The sequence below is a fragment of the Macaca mulatta genome, chromosome 5 (genome assembly GCF_049350105.2).
Source record: "Macaca mulatta isolate MMU2019108-1 chromosome 5, T2T-MMU8v2.0, whole genome shotgun sequence".
In the NCBI taxonomy this organism is placed as follows: domain Eukaryota; kingdom Metazoa; phylum Chordata; class Mammalia; order Primates; family Cercopithecidae; genus Macaca; species Macaca mulatta.
In genome coordinates, this window is record NC_133410.1 from 131500279 (window position 1) to 131519382 (window position 19104).

The window sequence follows — 19104 nt, forward strand, 5'->3', positions numbered from 1 at the left end:
TACCCCATAAATATATACACCTACTGTGTACCCACAAAAAATAAAAGTAAAAAGAAACAAAAAACAAGATTTTTAAGTAAATGCTCTAGGAAAAGAGATTGGAAGGGGCACTTCTTTCCCTTTCTTGCACTGGGGAGAATTAAATCTCTTTCTTACTTGTGATTTTATTCACTCTTACAACAAACTTACAGTTATCTCATGAAGTCCTTGAGCATTTGCCCACTCACAGTTCTCACTCGTGCCCTCCAGCCCCCTCAGCCAGGATATCCGTTATTTAATTCTCAGGCAGCTCAGGTTGAGGGTATAGTAATGTGATTTTCGGTGGGCAGCTGGAGGAGTTGGGCAGAAAGGAGGGAAGGGAATGACTGGTTTTTAATTCCAGTGGAGTTTGTGTCTTACTAAGGAATCATCTTCACATCTTGGTGGCACCAGGGCCTCTGAGCACAGCTGTGTAGTTACTGCTCTACATCGAGGCCAGCCAAGGGGGTGAGAGAGGCTAGAAGCCCAAATCCAGCCCATTCTTCCCTCACTAAGCCTTGTCCCCAGAGGAAGGTGCACCTGCTTCTTCACACAAAAGTGTTGTGTGGTTGCCAAGTCTTTAAGCCAAGGGGGTATGTCCTTATCCACCACCCTGGCCCTCTACCCTATATTCTTAGTGATTAAAGCACATTCAGGAAGTATTAGTTTACTGGGGTTGCTACAATGAAGTGTCATGGACTGGGAGGCTTGAACAACAGAATTTTATTTCCTCACAATTCGGGAGGCTGGAAGTTGGAGATAAGGTGTCAGTAAGGTTGTTTCTTTTTAAGGCATCTTTCCTTGGATTGCAGATGGCTGCCTTCTTACTGTGTTTTCAAATGGTCTTCTCTTTGTATGTGACTGTTTCTTAATTTTTTCCTCTTATAAGGACACCCATCGTGTTGGATTAGGGCCCACTCTTACTACCTCATTTTAACTGAATTACTGTTTTTTGTTTTTTTGTTTTTTTCTGAGACAGACTCTCTCTCTGTTGCCCAGGCTGGAGTGCAGCAGTGCGATTTCAGCTCACTGCAACCTCCATCTCCCAGGTTCAAGCAATTCTCCTGCCTCAGCCTCCTGAGTAGCTAGAATTACAGGCATGCGCTACCACACCTGGCTAAGTTTTGTATTTTTAGTAGAGACGGGGGTTTCACCATGTTGGCCAGGCTGGTCTCGAACTCCTAACCTCCTGATCTGCCTGCTTCGGCCTCCCAAAGTGCTGGGATTACAGGTGTGTGGAAGGACTCAACTGAGTTTGTAACAAAGGGCAATCTCTTTATTGTATTCTGGAGGTAAACAGATATTTAAAAATCCATTTTATAGGTAGACAAAGTGAGGCCCAAAGCAAAGCAGGAATTTCCTGTGGCCTTATAGTTAGAAGTAGCCGCTTTGGAGTCTGACCAATTTAGGTTCAAATTCTGGCTCTATCACTTCCAGCTGTGGACAAACCACTTATTTCACCCAAGCCTCAATCTCCTAATCTATAAAATTAAGACTAATAATATCTACTTCATGGTGTGATTATGAGACTAAAATAAGAAAATATATGTAAAGCACTTAGAAATAGTAAATGTCTAATACCTGGCTTTATCATTGATAAAAATAATTGATAGATTTCATTTAGTATTCCAATCAGATGTTGCAGGTAGATGTTAAAGGATTTTTTTAAAAAGTAAAGTCATGACTCTCATACAGATATAAAATAAGCACATATCTCATGCCTGTAATCCCAGCACTTTGAGAAGCTGAGGCGGGCAGATCACAAGATCAGGAGTTCAAGACCAGCCTGACCAACACGATGAAACCCCGTCTCTGCTAAAAATACAAAAATTAGCTGGACGTGGTGGCACACACCTGTAATCCCAGCTACTCAGGAGGCTGAGGCAAGAGAATCGCTTGAACCAGGAGGTGGAGGCTGCAGTGAACCGAGTGGCAGGCTGCACTCCAGCCTGGCAGCAGAACGAGATTCTGTCTCGAAAGAAAAAAAAAAAGAAGAAAAAAAAAGCACATATCAAATATTTTATTTAACTAATCAACAAAGAAACCAGTAAGAAGATATAACCAGTTCCAAAGTATGCATTAATCAGCTACTGGTAATGCTGAAATGAATTTGCAAACAGATAGAAAACTGTCAATATCCACAGAGCCATAGCCAGTTTTATTCCACATGAAAATATTCCTTTGCTTTTCTTTGGGGAAAAATCATTTTCATTACTGAGTTATAAAATTGTTCAAAGACTGAAGTCTCAGACCCCCTGTAGAACCAGATGATGTGGAAGGGTGTGCTAGAAAGGATGTCCAGTGATCTTTATTTTTTTTCCATTCTTTCACAATTTTCCCTGATACAAAGGATTAAATTTCCTTATTAGTAAAATGAGAGATTTGGAGTAGTGATTTTTGAGACCTTTTCAGTTCCAACATGCTATGACTCCGATTCCTTGCCCATTATCTTTGTGTGTGCATAAAGGCTCTTGGAATCTTTCGTTGTTATGTTAGAACTATTGTAATAGATACTATTGTACTAGTTGAAATCAGTCATAACTATGAGTGCATCCTTAGGCTTTCTCTGTGTAAAAATAAAATCAAACCAAGATCCTATTTAATTTCCAGTTACTTTTAGGGTCTGTGTGTGTGCCCACACAAGGGTCAATGGAAGCAGATCCTGAGAGCAGGCATTCCAGATGTATTTGTTTACCTATGGCTACCTAAGGAAGACACTTGGTAACCTGGTTAATATGACAAACCAGAAAAATATTATGTAGACTTTGCAGATGATAAAATTTAGGATGCAGTTAATCAAGTTTTCTCGAATTCTTATAGGCTTTGATCTGCAGGGCAAATATAGCAGATCTTCCTGAGACTGCTTTGGGATAATGGAGGTGGTCATAGTAGTGTTGGTGCAGGACAGTTCTCCAGGCAGCCTTGGACTGGCCCAGTTCTCTCCCTTTTTCACTTGCAGTTCTCAATAATAACTGCAGAATGTGCTGGGAACGCACCATCCTGAGATAAGGGAGGAGCTGGCCGGAACAGCCTGGGCTCTGTTCCAGGCCTTCCCACAGCCAGAACAGGATGTCCTCCACACTTCAGCCCAGTATATCATGTGACCCTGAAGTATATCACCTGGGACTGGCTGCCTTTCAGGGTCCCTTTCCTGCGTTGCAAGTAGGGCAGCACAGTCTGTGCTCCGTCCATCCTGGGCAGCTTTCTTGGGCCTTGAGGGAACAGCTCACAGTGAATCAGGATTCTGTTGTCCTTTGCTGCCTATTGGTGAGTAATAAACCCTCTTCACATAACTCGTTGTGTGTGTGGGTGCTCTGCCTCACTGGGCTCAGACAAGTTGGTAACTGGTGCGCAGTAAAACTGCTTCCCAGTTGAGGGTGTCAAAATTGGTGTTGGAGCTGGTGGTACCCATGTTAGGTAATGAAGGAGGATGGAAGGAGATGGGAGTGTGATTTTGTTGTTGTTGTTTATTTCTCCTCTATTAGACTCTAGTCTCTAAACTTTAAAGCAGTGGAGAAGAGAGTCAGAAGCTTGTAAGTTATGTAATTTGATGCTTAATAAATGTTTGTTGAATGATTGTACTTCTTCCTTTCTCTAAACATAGAGCCCATGTAACCTAAAAAGCTCTCGATCTACTAAGCTTTTAGAAAACCTACCATATTTAAGGGTATAAAAACATGAGTAGTGATGCTGTGTGACTGATATATTTTGAGGATAAATATTCTGCTTTGTAGATTTTGTCAGGTAAAACCCTACTCAGTTTAGAAATCAACATCAAAACTTCTTTTTTATTTAAATTTGTTTATTCTTATTTAAATAATCTCATTTTAACTAAAAGGATATTCTTGATGGTAAAACATGAAAACAATCACATTTCTTAGTTTTAATCTTCCTTTTCTTTCATCCTAGTCATTTCTGTAGAAACAGAGGCTGAAATGACTGGGTAGCATTATGGAGGATTTCTGGTAATAACAACACCTACACAGTGTGCTGCAGGAAATAGCGAGTCCATACCCGATAATTATGACTTGATGAATCATAGAAGAATTTAGGAGCATTGCGACTGAATGTTGAAGATTTACATTCCAAATATATTTTTATTGCACCAATAACATAACTTACACATTCAAGGGGAAAAAATATCAAAGATCTAGGTTTTATACATGCACATGTACACATTTATGTCTATCTACATAGATCTAGACATGCACAAATGTGGGGCAAGCAAGGAGCAGGGGGCGGACATGGAGGATGAGGTGGTGAGAGAAGATAGTGATTTTTCGTTAACAGTGATGAATACCTCTAATGTGGAAGTCAAGTGACGTTTATTCATTTATTCTATCATTGAAATAACCCTGAGAAGTAGGCACTAGTGACACCACTTTATAGATGAAGAAAATGAGACTTAATAGTAAGTAGCAGAGCCCAGTTTTGAACCAAGATAAGCCTGGTTCCAAAGCTGACAGGACACATCATAAGACCTTTCCTGTTGTTCCTGAACTGCAACTGGGGCCCCAAACTAAAGTAAAAAACCAGTGAGTACCTCTACATTTTAAAAACAGAGATCTGCCAGAAGCTGTAGCCTATCACATTCTCCTGGGGCTTCAAGCAGCACGATTGCTCCTGCTACTAATCCTAAGCTTCTCCCATCTCTGCTTCCTGTCCACAGAAAGGACTGAGAGGAAAAGAGGTATAGCTTTCCTCTCCCCAAAGCTCATGGAAAGGGAGAGAAAAAAGCAACCAGAATTTCTTCTAAAGATCAATTTCTTCCTAGAAGAAGAGGAAATCAACATTCTTTTTTTAAGACAGGGTCTTGCTCTGTCACCCAGGCTAGAGTGCAGTTGCATAATAACAGCTCACTGCAGCCTTGAACTCCTGGGCTCAAGTGATCCTCCTGCCTCAGCACCCACAGTAGCTGGAACTACAGGCACATGCCACCAGCTGATTTTTTCAAATTGTTTAGTAGAGATGTAGTCTTGCTCTGTTACCCAGGCTGGAGACCAGCATTTTTATCATCATAATGGGGATCTGCTTCAAGAGTGGACATGTTGCTTAACCCCCATGTAGCTGGAATAGGAGCAAAGAGATCTGGAGAGAGAGAGCATGGTGAGGTCCAAGGACCACTCTGTTCTTAATTTGTCAGTCTCTGATAGAAGATGGATCCTATATGTTCCTGCTGACCTAACACTTTGCTGAAAAGTGAGAATTAGGGCTAGTCTTGAACAATGTCTGCAGTGTAGGCTATGTGTGTATTGGAAAAGAGGATGCTGGCTAAGAAGCACATGCATTGCAGGCCATCAACTGGGCCTGCCTGGAATAGATGGCCAAGCCTGGCAAAGGAGAGCCAGTGCCTAAGGAATCTTCACCCAAATAACCCCTTCATTTGCAAAGGATGTTAGCACCTCCTCATCAGGATGTTGACTGCATTGAATAGAAATGCATCATGGCCAGCCAAGAAGAGGTCTGTAAGTCTGCCCTTCCTCCCTCATCCCCAGTTGCAATTAGGAAAAGAGGAGGAGAAAAATGGATACAGAACAGATCTTTTCAGGCAGAACTACCCTGAGTTAGAGGAAGGAGAAGACACCTTTCAATGAGTTTGAGAACAGGACTGAATATTATATAGGAGAATTAGAATGCTTTAATAATCAAAATGCGCTAAAAATTTGTAAAATTTTTGTTCCATAATTGTTATAGTAAAGTACAAAACTTTTATATTTATACCATCCCAATAAAAGCAAGCATAGTCACCAAGCCAGTTACTCTACCATTCTCTCCTCTTGTAATCCTGATTAGGATTACATTATATATCCAGAGGCATATCGCCAGCTCCTTCTCTCTTCCTTGTTTGCTCATTTCAGAGGAAGAGAAGGGGCTGGTTGGTTAACGTTTATTGGGTCTCCTTTCCTAAGTAGGCAGAATCACTGTATTGAAAGGCTATGAGGACCTGCCACTATCTTTCAGGTCTATGTCCTCCTACACAACATTTGTCTTCATGGACTTGGAGTCTGCCCTGCAATCTATCAGTCTCTCTCTCTCTCTCTCTCTCTCTCTCTCTCTCTCTCTCTCTCATAATCCAGATTAGGTAGGGAGCCAGAGGCATATCGCCAGCACTTCATGGCGCTTCTTAAGACTTCTCCAGCCAAGGGTAGTGGTGAATAGCTGTAGTCCCAGCTATTCAGGAGGCTGGGGCAGGAGGATCACCTGATCCCAGAAGTTTGACGTTAGGGTGAGCTATGGTGCCACTGCACTGCAGCCTGGGCAACAGACTGAGATTCCGTCTCTAAAAAAAACAAAAATTAAAAATAGACTTCCCCAATTAATTGGAATTTTTCAAAGCTCATGAGAAGGTGCACATGCTTCCCATAGTACCTCCCTCAGTGCTTCTGCCTCCGTTGGGCATCCACTACCCATTAGCCTGACTTAATGGGAAAGTTCCTAGCTGGCTCTATTTGCCACAGTTCTGAGATGAAGAAAGAGGGATGCAGCAACCACTGCAGGACTAGTGGATCAAACTTTTAAAATTCAAATTCAGGAAAATCTTGAGTCTTTTATTTTTTAATTAATTTATTTACTTATGCATGTATTAATTAAATTCATTTATTTATTGATACAGAGTCATACTCTGTTGCCCAGGTTGGAGGGCGGGGTGTGATGATAGCTCATTGCAACCTCAAACTCTTGGGCTGAAGCCCTTTTCCTGCCTCAGCCTTTCAAACAGCTGGGACCACAGGTTTGCATCACCACACCCAGATAATTCTTAATTGTTTTTGTAGAGACGGTGTCTCACTATGTAGCCCAGGCTGGTTATTAACTTTTGGGCTCAAGTGATGCTCCCACCTCAGCATACCAAAGTGCCAAGATTACAACCGTAAGTCACCATGCCTGGCCAGGTCTTGAATCTTCAAATGGCAGGGTTAGGCACTGTGCCTTTGCAAGGCATGCCACTCAAAAGGTAACAGTAAAACAGCAAAAGGACTAACACAACTAACTCCATTTTTGTTTAAGGGGCTTCCCCATTCTTACATGTAAACTAGGATAATTTTAGAGCACCGAGATAGAATGCAAAAACAATAATCATGCAGTTTTAAAAACTAACTCTGGGATTAAAGGCAAAGTATATAAACAATTGGCTATGTTTTGTTAAAGATTTACAGGAGCATTGTGACCTGACCAAGGACAAAGAAGATCCCAACTTCGTCGGACCCTAGCTGGCATCCAGATGCCTGCAATTGTCATCACCTCTTGATCTAAACCACCTTTTCCTCCTCATATTCACCTACCATAAAAACCTTCTTGCCAGCCAGAAAAATTTAAGACAGTACTTTAGAAGTTAAGTTCTAAGCTAGTTCACCATTTTCTCTGTTTTGCTGGCTTTATGAATAAGCCTGCTTTTTCTGCCACCAATTCTTCTCTCTCATGTTTGGCTTTTGAGCAGCCAAAACTGGGTTCAGTTACAAAGAGCTTGCCCTGTTTCTTTTGCCCTTATCCCCAAACATGGACACCTGACTCTCCAAGTAGAACTAATTTAAGTCCATTGGGTTCATAATCATTGTGGTAGATTGCAGCATTGACTTCAATTCTAAGTCAGCCAGGAACTCTCCCATCAAGTCAGCCCCTTCCTGTGTCTACAATCATTTCAATGAACTTTGCAGTTCTTCCCACTAATGAAGCAGAATATATTTCTCCACACCTTAACTTTGGGTTCAGCCATATGATTTGGTTTGGGCAACTGAAGAAAGTGGAAATGACAAAGGTCCATGATGAGCTTAGGGCTTAAGATGCCTTGAATTTGCTTCATGATCTCTTGCACATCTGCTGTCACCATAAGAAGAACTTCCCCGAACATTCTGTCCCCTCTACCTAGGCACAAGAATGAGCATGTTGGAGGCCAACCTGAACCCAAATCATTGTGAGCAGCCAAGACTAGCTGGATACATAACTTGAAAGGGCACTGCCCAGATAGCTCAGCCTCAATCAGTCAGTCCTCAGACACATGAGTCATATAAATAGTTTTTATTTTAAGCCACTGAATTTTGGGGTGGAGCTTATAAGATACCAAAAGCTAATTGAGGCCAGGTGCAGTGGCTTATGCGTGTAGTCCTAGCACTTTGGGAGGCCAAGGTGGGAGGATTGTTTGAGCCCAGGAGTTTGAGACCAGCTTTGGTAACACAGCAAAACCCTACCTCTACCAAAAACAAAACAAAAAAATTTTTAAAGCTAACTGATAAAATCATTTATCTAATTCAGTGAGTAAGTGTGGTAGAAGTTAAGCCAGAAAAAAATGCTATATTATTTCTTGAATAATTTCCCCTTGGACTGCACTTGTTAAATTAACAAGTGATTAAATTAATCCTAGTTTGTATTATTTGCTGAAATGTGTATGTTTCCTAGCATAGCCTAAGAAGAAAATGTATCTTCACTCTCATTTTGTAGAACTCTGACAGGACCGTACAGTCATTGCTGACAAAGCCCAGTCCTACATATCATCATAGTACATGAGGTGCGTGTACAGTTAATGTGAAAAATAAGCTCAATTGTCTTGATATGTTGCAGTCCAAAACGTCATTTATGAGTCATTTATTTAGAACTCAGAACACTCTTTCCCATAGAAACAATATTATACTGTTTCCAGGCAAACAACAAAAACCCATTTAACCCCAAAATATAACTGACTGATATCAGTAGTCTGTTGGGAGATGACTTCTTCCTCATTGCTTGGATTTCCTTCTCCCTTTATGCTTCCTCTCTTTTCCTTGTTTGCTCTTTCCAGAGGAAGAGGAGGGGCTGGTTGGTCAAATTTTATTGGGCCTCCTTTCCTAAGTGGGTAGAATCGCCGTATTGAAAGGCTATGAGGACCTGCCACTATCTTTCAGGTCTGTGTCCTCCCACACAACGTTTGCCTTCATGAACTTGGAGTCTGCTCTGCAATCTCTCTCTCTCCCTCTCTCTCTCTCTGTCACTCTTCCTCCCTCCCTCCCTCTCCTTCCTTCCCAGATATACCTGAGCCTATGTTTCCCATATCTCTCTCTCTCTTCCTCCCTCCCTCTCTCTCCTTCCTTCCCAGACACACCTGAGCCTATGGTTCCCATGATTCATATTTACAAAGGAAATTCCACTGTAGTCTCAGGCCTAAGATGAATTCTCCATCCCCAAATACTGAAAATCCTTTATTCAGGCAGTTGTGCAGATTTTTAATAAATCAATGCTTAATGTCTCTCATTTGGCTGGTGATCCTTTGCTGGATACAACATCAGTCTGAATGCTGGAGGGATCGGGGTAACCAGCATTTAGAATTCCTAAGACTCTTCTTGGGAGGCTGAGGCAGGAGGACTCCTTGAGCCCGGGAGTGCAGGAGCAGCCTGAGTAACATGGCAAGACCCCATCTCAGAAAAGAAAAAAAATTCCTAAGACTCATTCCTCTTCTGTTCATCATTCCTTTGGGAAAAATTTTTCCTATGTTCCAACTGTGGAAGACTGGATACACCTTGAATGCAACCTCCTTTCATATCTTCAAGGTAAGACTCTCATTTTGCAATGACTCATCTTTTGGAAGAATCTCTAGTTCTTTCATGGAAGAGTAATGGTTATGTTTTGTTAGAAGAAAAGTTGATTTTGAAGAAACTAAGAGAGGCAGTAGAAACCATGTGTGTGTTCCATTTATTTGAAAATTCCACAAACATGCATTAACTTACTCAGTTCAGAGCTCAGAGATTAAATTTTTCTCTAACCTTAGGATATAAATTTATTCTAATAAAAACTCGCAACATTACCTTTCTAATTCTGAGACTGTTCAGCAACATCACTATTTTAACTAACTTTTTTCCTCCGTTAAAACTGTATAACTTTATTCATTTTGTCTCTCCCCGTCCTTTTTTTTTTTTTTTTTTTTTAGAGAGAGAGATGGGGCCTTGCTATGTTGTCCAAGCTGTCCTCCAACTCATGGGCTCAAGCAATCCTCACGTGGCTTGTCTCATAGTTTTAAAAACCAAACTATTCAATATAGACATGTAGTTTCTCTGTTTATCACTAGAATTTTCTTTTTCAATTCATTCCGAAAGCAACTTCCCTCCACAGTCTATGTCTCACATCCTAAAAGAGATCATGTAAATTATCACTTAACTAGTTTCCCCACAAATTTTATAGCCAGCAAAATATATTATTGATAACTATATATTTTAACTATAAAAATTTAATAAAATTGTTAAAACTTTGAGATTTTCCAGCCTTCCTTTTTTATAACTGGTACTTAAAAATGAATACAGATCTATATATCACATCTTACATACAATTCAAATACTTCTTAAGGCTTTACCTTCAAATAACAGTGGCTTGAACCATGGGCTTACAAATTGAGACCACCAAGTGAATCAATTCTGCATATCTACTACCAAAACCACTTTTAATATTCCCTCAGGAATGCATGCTCTTACACATTGTTGAGTAGCTCAGGGCTAATCGCCACTCACTCTGGGCCAGTGGAAGCCCCCACCCACAGCCAGGCCAGTTGCACAGGTGCTAGCTCTTCTTTGAGGTAGGTAGAGATGGGAGGCTCTGGTGCGGTAGAAGGCCAAATTCTCCTGGTTGGAAGAAGCTCCCCTGCTCTGCTGTGGGAGAGCATAAATGTTCTGAGAGAAGCAGGGACAAGAGAGGAAAGGGGAAAACACTGGCAGAATTTCATCCTAGCTCCATGTACCCAAAGGCCGGATTCATCCCTGCCCCTGCCACAGTTACATTCTCTTTAAAACACATTAAGACACTCCTTTCCTTTTCTCTCTCTCTCTTTCTTTCTTTCTTTCTCTTTCTTTCTTTCTTTCTTTCTTTTTTTCTTCTTTCTTTCTTTCTTTTCTTTCTCTTTCTCTCTCTCTCTCTCTCTCTCTTTTTTTTTTTTTTTTTAAACAAGGTCCTGCTCTTTTGCCCAGGCTGGAGTACAGCAGGGTAATCAAGGCTTACTGAAGCCTTCACCTCTCTGGCTCAAGTGATCCTCCCACATCAGCTTCCCAAGTAGCTGGAATCACAGGCATGGGCCACCACACCTGGCTAATTTTTCTATTTTTAGTAGAGACAGCATTTCAACATGTTGCCCAAGCTGGTCTTGAATTCCTGGGCTCAAGTGATCCACCGGCCTCAGCAAGACACCCTTTTCTTTGAATTACAGAAATGGGCATATGTCTGAGCCTGATCACTACTTTTGGCCACTTCATGAGCTCCCCTATCCGAGAGCCACCAACTGTTAGGAGGCCAGGAAGGAGGGTCCCAGGTACAGGTCAAAATCCCCTAGAGTTCCTGGACACCAGCATACTCTTTTGAGATGCCCACCCTCTTAAGCTTTGGAGGAGATGGGGATGACACTCTGGCCCTAACACTGCTCAACTTTCACCTGACATATATGGTATATTTCCTTAAGAAATCATAGCAAAAGTCATAGCAGTAGTAGTAATTTAAAAATCATAGTAAAATTTTTTTAATGTCTTATAGAATTTGGGATGTAGTATTATAAATATAAAAAAAGTCACTAACAGAATAAATTTAAAATGTCTCATCATAAAAAATGATAGTTAATCAAGGTGATGGATATGTTAATTAGCGTGATTTAATCATTGCCACATTCTATACAAACTGTATAATAAAACATCACATTGTGCCCCATACATGCATAAAATTAAAATTTGTCCATTAAAAATATTAATAATAAGTTTTAAAAATCATACAGCAACTCAAAAAGCTGTCAATTAATAAATATTTTAATATTGAACTAAGGCTCATTGTTTTTTTTTTTTTTTTTTTTTTTTTGAGACGGAGTCTTGCTCTGTAACCCGGGCTGGAGTGCAGTGGCCGGATCTCAGCTCACTGCAAGCTCCGCCTCCCGGGTTTAGGCCATTCTCCTGCCTCAGCCTCCGGAGTAGCTGGGACTACAGGCGCCCGCCACCTCGCCCGGCTAGTTTTTTGTATTTTTAGTAGAGACGGGGTTTCACGGTGTTAGCCAGGATGGTCTCGATCTCCTGACCTCGTGATCCGCCCGTCTCGGCCTCCCAAAGTGCTGGGATTACAGGCTTGAGCCACCGCGCCCGGCCCAGGCTCATTGTTATAACTATCAACGGTATTAACAAACAATGATAAAACATGTAAAATACTTTGTCCTTTAAGGTTATAAGGATGAAAAAAAGCATGTGCCTAAGAAAGCAAAACAACACCAAGAAACTGAAGATACAAACGATTTGTTTTATGAGTGTCTGTGTAGATACATGTATGTGTATATATATATCTATATATATGCACTAATATTTGTATAATAATCAACAAAAATGTAACATAGAAATGATATCTGCAAACATACAATTCCTTTTTAGTGTTTGAGCACTAAAGAAAGGTAGATCTTTATGTTAACATCTTGATTGACATAACTTTAAGGAAAAATTTTGCCTAACTACTTACAGGGTTTTGTGCTTTTGGTCCATTTATGTCGGAAATTCCCTTCAGGACTTACAATGGCAGAGTTTACTCAGTGTTTCTAAAAAATTATTAGAAGTTGTGAGAAATAAAGAAACTTGATAAATGAACACTAAGAAATAATAAATGGGAGCTAAAAACATAGACTACAGGATAACTATGTTGCAATAATACAAATTAGGGGTTTCCCTCTTGCTGGATAACTACCTTAATTCTCTGTCTCACTCTGAGCCCCTGATAAATAAGTTGATGATGACATGGATTTCAGTAGGTTACTCAGTGACTTTGAAAGAAATGTCTTAATGATGATCTTTATTAAAATAGTGTCTCAATTTAATTGCTAGCTATAAAAATGACAGATTTTTGCAATTATATGTGTGTGTGTGTGTGTGTGTGTGTGTGTGTATATATATATACTTTTTTTTTTTTTTTTTTTTTGAGACAGAGTCTCACTCTGTTGCCTAGGCTGGGTTACAGTGGCGTGACCTTGGCTCACTGCAACCTCCACTTCCTGGGTTCAAGCTATTCTCCTGCCTCAGTCTCCCGAGTAGCCAGGATTACAGGCATGTGCCACCACGCCTGGCTAATTTTTTGTATTTTTAGTAGAGATGGGATTTCACCATATTGGCCAGGCTGGTCTCGAACTCCTAACCTCAATTGATCCACCCCTCTCGGCCTCCCAAACTGCTGGGATTGCAGGCATGAGCTACTGCGCCTGGCAATACATTCTTTTCAAAACCCTCAGATCCTTTTTACATAACACAGTTGCTAGGAAATAAAAAGTAAGATGTGGCAGAAAAAACCCAAACAGCTTGATATGTAGAAGTGCTCAAGTTTTTATCAGTTTTCCTCTGAAGGCTGCAACAACCTTAAGCCGAAGTCTTTTCTTGGGGATTATGTATATTGCCTAACTGTGGCGTAGACATATCATCCCTCTACCCCCACAGTAGGGGACATTTTAGTGACTTCTTGATTTTTCATGCCAAAGGTGACGGTAGATTATCCAAACAAATCTTATTTGACTTTCCAATGTGTTTTACAATTGTATTTGACTATGAAAGAAATGCTCTAAAAATTCAGTCTTTGAAATTAAATAAAAATAATAAAAATCGAAGGCAGGAGAAACTGGAAAGCCATTCAACTTCCCGTGTTGACTCCTGCTCAGGAAACTTTCTTTTCCCAAGATAATGCAGGGAATCTGCATAGCACAACTTGGGCAGTATTTACTGGTCCATTGCTCAGAGAGCCCCATAAATGTATGGAATTATTCATATCCATTTGTACCTTTTAGCTGTTAAGTATTTTTCCAGTTCTGCTGAGTTAGAGAGGCATCGTGTTACAGTGGAAAGAAAAAGGCATGGATAGACTGACAGTTATGGAAAGAAGACGGAGCAGGGGACAGTGAAGAGGAAATGGATTCGTTATGACACACAAATGTAAAATTCCCTAGTTAAGAACAGTACAGCATTTGTGCGTTTTTTTTTTTTTTAATACGTAAAGGTATTGTTCAGTACTTTTCCATTAATTTTTCAAAGGTCTTGACCTCCTAATGAAAAATTTCTGACTAAAAGGGGTTTTCCTCACCACTCAGTTCCTTCTTCTGCTGGGTCCTACAGTGAATCAATATCTCGTATTTGGTCCTTCAGACAGTTGCCACGGAAATGAGAACTGCAAACACTTTCAGCTTTCTGGCTTCACTGTGGGATCCAGCATAGAACATGATTGAGCTGTCAGAGAACCTCCTGAAGGAAAGTTGTACCTGATAAGTAAGAGTTTCCAGAAAAATGGTGACACATACAGGAAGAAAAATAGATTGTTTAACTCAGTCTGAAAAATCCCTTTTGATTCATAGACTGTCTACATGATTGAAACATACGAAACCATCTCTTTCTCTAAGCAGGTTCTTCTCAATTCACATACGAGCACCTCCGGGGGCAAATAAAACTTCTCTGTGTAGGCATGAGGAGGAATCACATTAGCAGAAGGAAAATAAGGTGCTGTAGAAATGAGAAAGTGCTGTAGAAATGAGAACGCAAATTGCTAACCTGGAGGAGAGAGAGTGGCAGGGTGAGTAAAAGAGAGGGCATCTGATGCCATTTAAACCATTTTTAAGGAAACCTATATATCCTGATTGAAAAAGCAAGAAAAGGGAAGTCACTGTAGATGTCAACGAACACACGGGCTTTCCACAACTGGAATCAGAGACAATTTGGAGCTTGATGGACTCCCCTGCAATAGACTTGAAACTTTATTTGTGTCATTTGGTCACAGCAAATGGGACATGGCTTTTCTGGGAAAGAATTCCAGCTGCCAGTTTGAATCCACTGAGTAGTTCTTTCCAGTGCCAATTATAATCTTGAAAGATGCAGTCCCAAATACCCTAATTCTGAATGTTGAAATCCCAAAAGATCAAAATCCCTAACATCCAAAATCCCCAAAATCACAACCATGAAAGATTAAAACCCTGAATGCTGAATTCTGGGGGAAAGGATTAGTGTGTGTTCAGTTGCACGCTGGATAGTTACATCATGTTAGTTGCATCAAGTTAGTCAGAACTATTATCTTGCTGTCTTTATTTGGAAATTAAATGTGGTTTAAGGTGATGCATATGGGTGACAAAGGGTGGACTTGTGTATAGCCTACAAGCCTGGTAAAGCATTATTTTGGATGTGTCTGTAAGGGTTTTCTCAGAGGAGATTAGTGTGTGAGTCTGAGTGGGTTAACTAGGTGTGGGGGATCTGCTGTCAATGTTGAAGGACACCATCCAATCAGCTGGAGGCCAGGAGAGAGAAGAAACACATAAGGCAAATTGGTCTCTCTCTGAGAGCTGGGGTAGACCTTCTGCTGCCTTCGACACTAGAACTCCAGGTTCACCAGTCTTCGGACTCAGGACTTTCACAAGCCATCTCCTAGGTGCTGAGGCTTCCAGCCACAAACTGAGTTACAATATCAGCTTTCCTAGTTCTGTGAACTTCAGACTTGGACTGAACCAAGTCTCTAGCTTGCAGATGGCCTGTTGTGGAACTTCTCAGCCTCCATAACTGTGTGAGCCCATCTTACTGATAAAGCTCCTGTCCTCTATCTATACACATATCCTATTTGTTCTGTCTCTCTGGAGAACCTTGACTAAAATAGATTTGGTATTAAGGAAGCCAAATGTCATTCCTCCTTACTGTATTACTTGCAACATAACGGGAGAGATCTGTGAAATTTTTCTCTCACAAAAGGCTATGATGATCTAAGTGTATGAGGCCTCTTAATAGTGAAAGATAAAACTTTAAAAGCTAATTACTATTGGCATTGTGAAAGCAGAAAATCACTTAATTGCAATGACTGAGCAATAACCAGACTTTCAAATGGACTGTGCATACTTACAAAATTTGTAGACCACAGTCACTCTTCAAGTACAAGTGCAGTGAGTGTTTCAAAAATCATAGAAGAAGTAAAAATGCAAATGAAAAATACAGAAATCTCCCTTGCCAAATTATTCAATCATATACAACTTATACTCTTTCACATATAGTGCCAATTTCCTATGCTATGTTTGCTTCATTTCCAGTACTGGAGATATAAGTTGTGTAAAGACTTCTGTAGAGTTCTAATTTGTTTTATGCATTTTTTGCAAATTTGACTCTATGAAAGTGCAATATCGGAACGTTGACTTTGTGTGTAAGCATTGTGCGTGTATATGAAAATGTCAAAACTTCCTTAATAATGAAGAGATGTCCTTTCTGTACATCTGAATTTGTGAAAGATAAAATATCTCAAGATGTCAGCTACTTGGGCAACTGCATATGTGGTGGTGACTCAATGTGGTTTTTGATGGGTCTCATTGAAACATGCAGGTTGTCCATCATAGTATTTCAGATGACTGCATTTATAAAGCTGGGTGCACATAGTTACCAACCATAGTGACATGTGTTTATACATTTCACTTTTTGACTTATTTATTAATGAATATGGTTTATCTGCTCATAACTGTTATATGCATGTGGCTATCATTAGAATACTTGAGTGCTTATGCTTGCAAAAATGTGTATGTTATTATTGCCTATTTTACGGTGTAAAGTGGCCTATGATGTGTTCTGTCATGTTTTTATATGTTTCTCAAATAAATTCCCTTTAAAATGTAAATAAATGTATTTTTTAAATTTTTTTAAATTATTTTTTCTACCTGGGTTTAGTGGAACATGCCTGTAGTCCCACCCAGCTACATGGGAGGCTGAAGCAGGAGGATTACTTGAGCCCAGGAGTTCGAGGCTGCCATATGCTATGCTCGTGCCTGTGAATAGCCATTGCACTCCAACCTGAGCAACAAGCAAGACCCTATCGCTAAATAAATAAGTTTTTCTCCGAATTATATATTTGGTATTTTGATCTTTCAGGATTTCAACATTTGGAATTAAGGCAATAGGGATTGTATCTTTTGGGATTATGCCCCAACTCAACTCTATCCTATGTCATTGACCTCTAGAGATATTCTACTGGATTGAGTAAGGTCAGTGTTTTTCATACTGGGATTAGAGAACAGATCACTCCTCGTGGTGTCATGGCTGTAAAAGATGAGATTTGATTGGCAGAAGCCAATTAGACAACTGCTTGGAAGACTTGCCAGATGTCAGTGCAATGGGAAGGAGAAATTGCAATTTGAGAAGATTATACCCTTTTTCATTTGGGATTTTTAAGTTCTTCCAGGTAAAAATATCTCATGTATACAGTTGCTGGTGGGTATGTAAATTTTACAACCACTTTGGGGAATAATTTGGAAGTACCTAGAAAAGTTGAAGATGCACGTCCCATACAACCCAGCAATTTCACTTCCAAGTGGCTGCTATGGACTGAATTGTGTCCTCTCAAATTCACATGTTAAAGCCTTAACCTTCAATGTATCTAGTCACAGGGTCTTTAGGAGATATTTAAGGTTAAATGTGGTAATAAGGATGAGGCCCTGATGCAGTAACACTGTGTCTTTCTAACAAGAGGAAGAGAAAGAGATCTCATTCTCCCTCTCTTTCTGCCACATAAAGACACAGTGGGTGGCCACCTACAAGGCAGCAAAAGGGGCCTCACCAGAGCCCAGTTCTCCTTGGTACCTTGATCTCAGACTTCCGTCCTCCAGAACTGTGAGAAAATAAGTTTTGCTTGTTTAATCTACTCAGTCTATGGTGTTTTGTATTTGCATTTGCATGGTATTTTGCAGCCTGAGCAGTCCAAGACAGTGGCTATCCTAGAAAAGCTTTTATGTGTGTCCAGGAAGACAAAATACAAAGTACATATTCATCATACCATTGTTCCTAATAATAAAATTACAGAAACTGGCCAGGCATGGTGACTCATGCCAATAATACCAGCACTTTGGGAGGTCGAGGTGGACGGATCACTTGAGGTCAGGAGTTCAAGACCAGCTTGGCCAACAAGGTGAAACCCCGTCTCTACCAAAAAAAAAAAAAATACACACACACACACACACACACACACACACACGTATGTATAAACAAGCTAACTTCCTGTAAAGAAACTATTTATATAACCAAATTCCGTACAACAGTTGAAATGAATGAACTCCAATAACAGGTATTCATATAAATAAAACTCAAAAATATAGTGTCAAGAAATGTCAAGCTGTAAAAGAATGCTTATACATGATATCTTGTAAAATTTAAAACATAAAACAATAGTTTTGGAAACATACTTGTATAAACAAAAATAAGCATTATTTAATGCATGCTTATCATGACAATACATGGTTATCATGTTTTACATAGTTGAGGAAACAGAATTTTGGCTTTTTTAATTCGTTAGGGCCACCTACCACCAGATACCCGATGAGATTCTTTAACCTGTAGTTCATGAAAAATAAATAAAGACTTGAAGGAGAATTACCAATTATCCTGAGGAATAAAGGCTAAATACACAACTTATGTGTGCATAATTTCATACTACACAGTTGGAGGCATGATACTAGATAATATTTACACACACACACAAAAACTACATGCTTAGCCAGCATAGGTAAGAAAATGGTCTTTATACTTGCTCAAATTAGATTCCTGTCTTTTTTCATTTTCCAGGCTTTGTGAATTCTCTAGTATGTCCTAAACTATTCTCATCCATCACTTTCACCAACAGAGTCCTTATCTCTATTTGGAAAAAAAAAAAAACTCAGCCTCCTGCTTATCTGATTGTCCAAAATTCACTTAAAATCCTGCTTTGACAAGTAGTATTTCTAAGGATGTTCTCTACTTTCAACATGCTTTGTGGTTTTCTGACCGGGTACCTGTTTGATAGTCCCCTCCCGGGTAGATTAAAGGGGTGTTTTAACTCTGATCTTTGGCAGGAAGAGTGCCTTTTCATTTGGGCTAGCAGTGAAAACATCAATGTGTGTGATTTCTTGTCTTCCACCACGAAACACTCCTCGGGGCACAGCAGTTCAAGGGTGCTTTGTAAGTGATATTCTGGAATCACTACTTGCATTTATAGATTTTTACATCATTTTATATGGTTTCATGTTTTATTTATCCATGATATACTTCCAAAAGAAGTAAAAGAAACCTACATATTTCCAATAAAAACACAGAAATAAAAAAATATAATACAGTGCACCTATTTTTTCCATCAGCTTAAAATTAATATAAAGAA

At 39.9% G+C, this 19104-nt stretch overlaps 1 long non-coding RNA gene across 1 annotated transcript; it reads left to right on the top strand.

Annotated features, from left to right (window-relative positions):
- Positions 1–3149: 3149 nt before the first annotated feature.
- LOC114678390 (uncharacterized) lies at positions 3150–16603 on the top strand. Its single transcript, XR_003729774.2, has 2 exons — positions 3150–3285; positions 7165–16603. It is a non-coding gene; the product is annotated as an uncharacterized LOC114678390 (long non-coding RNA).
- Positions 16604–19104: the final 2501 nt, after the last annotated feature.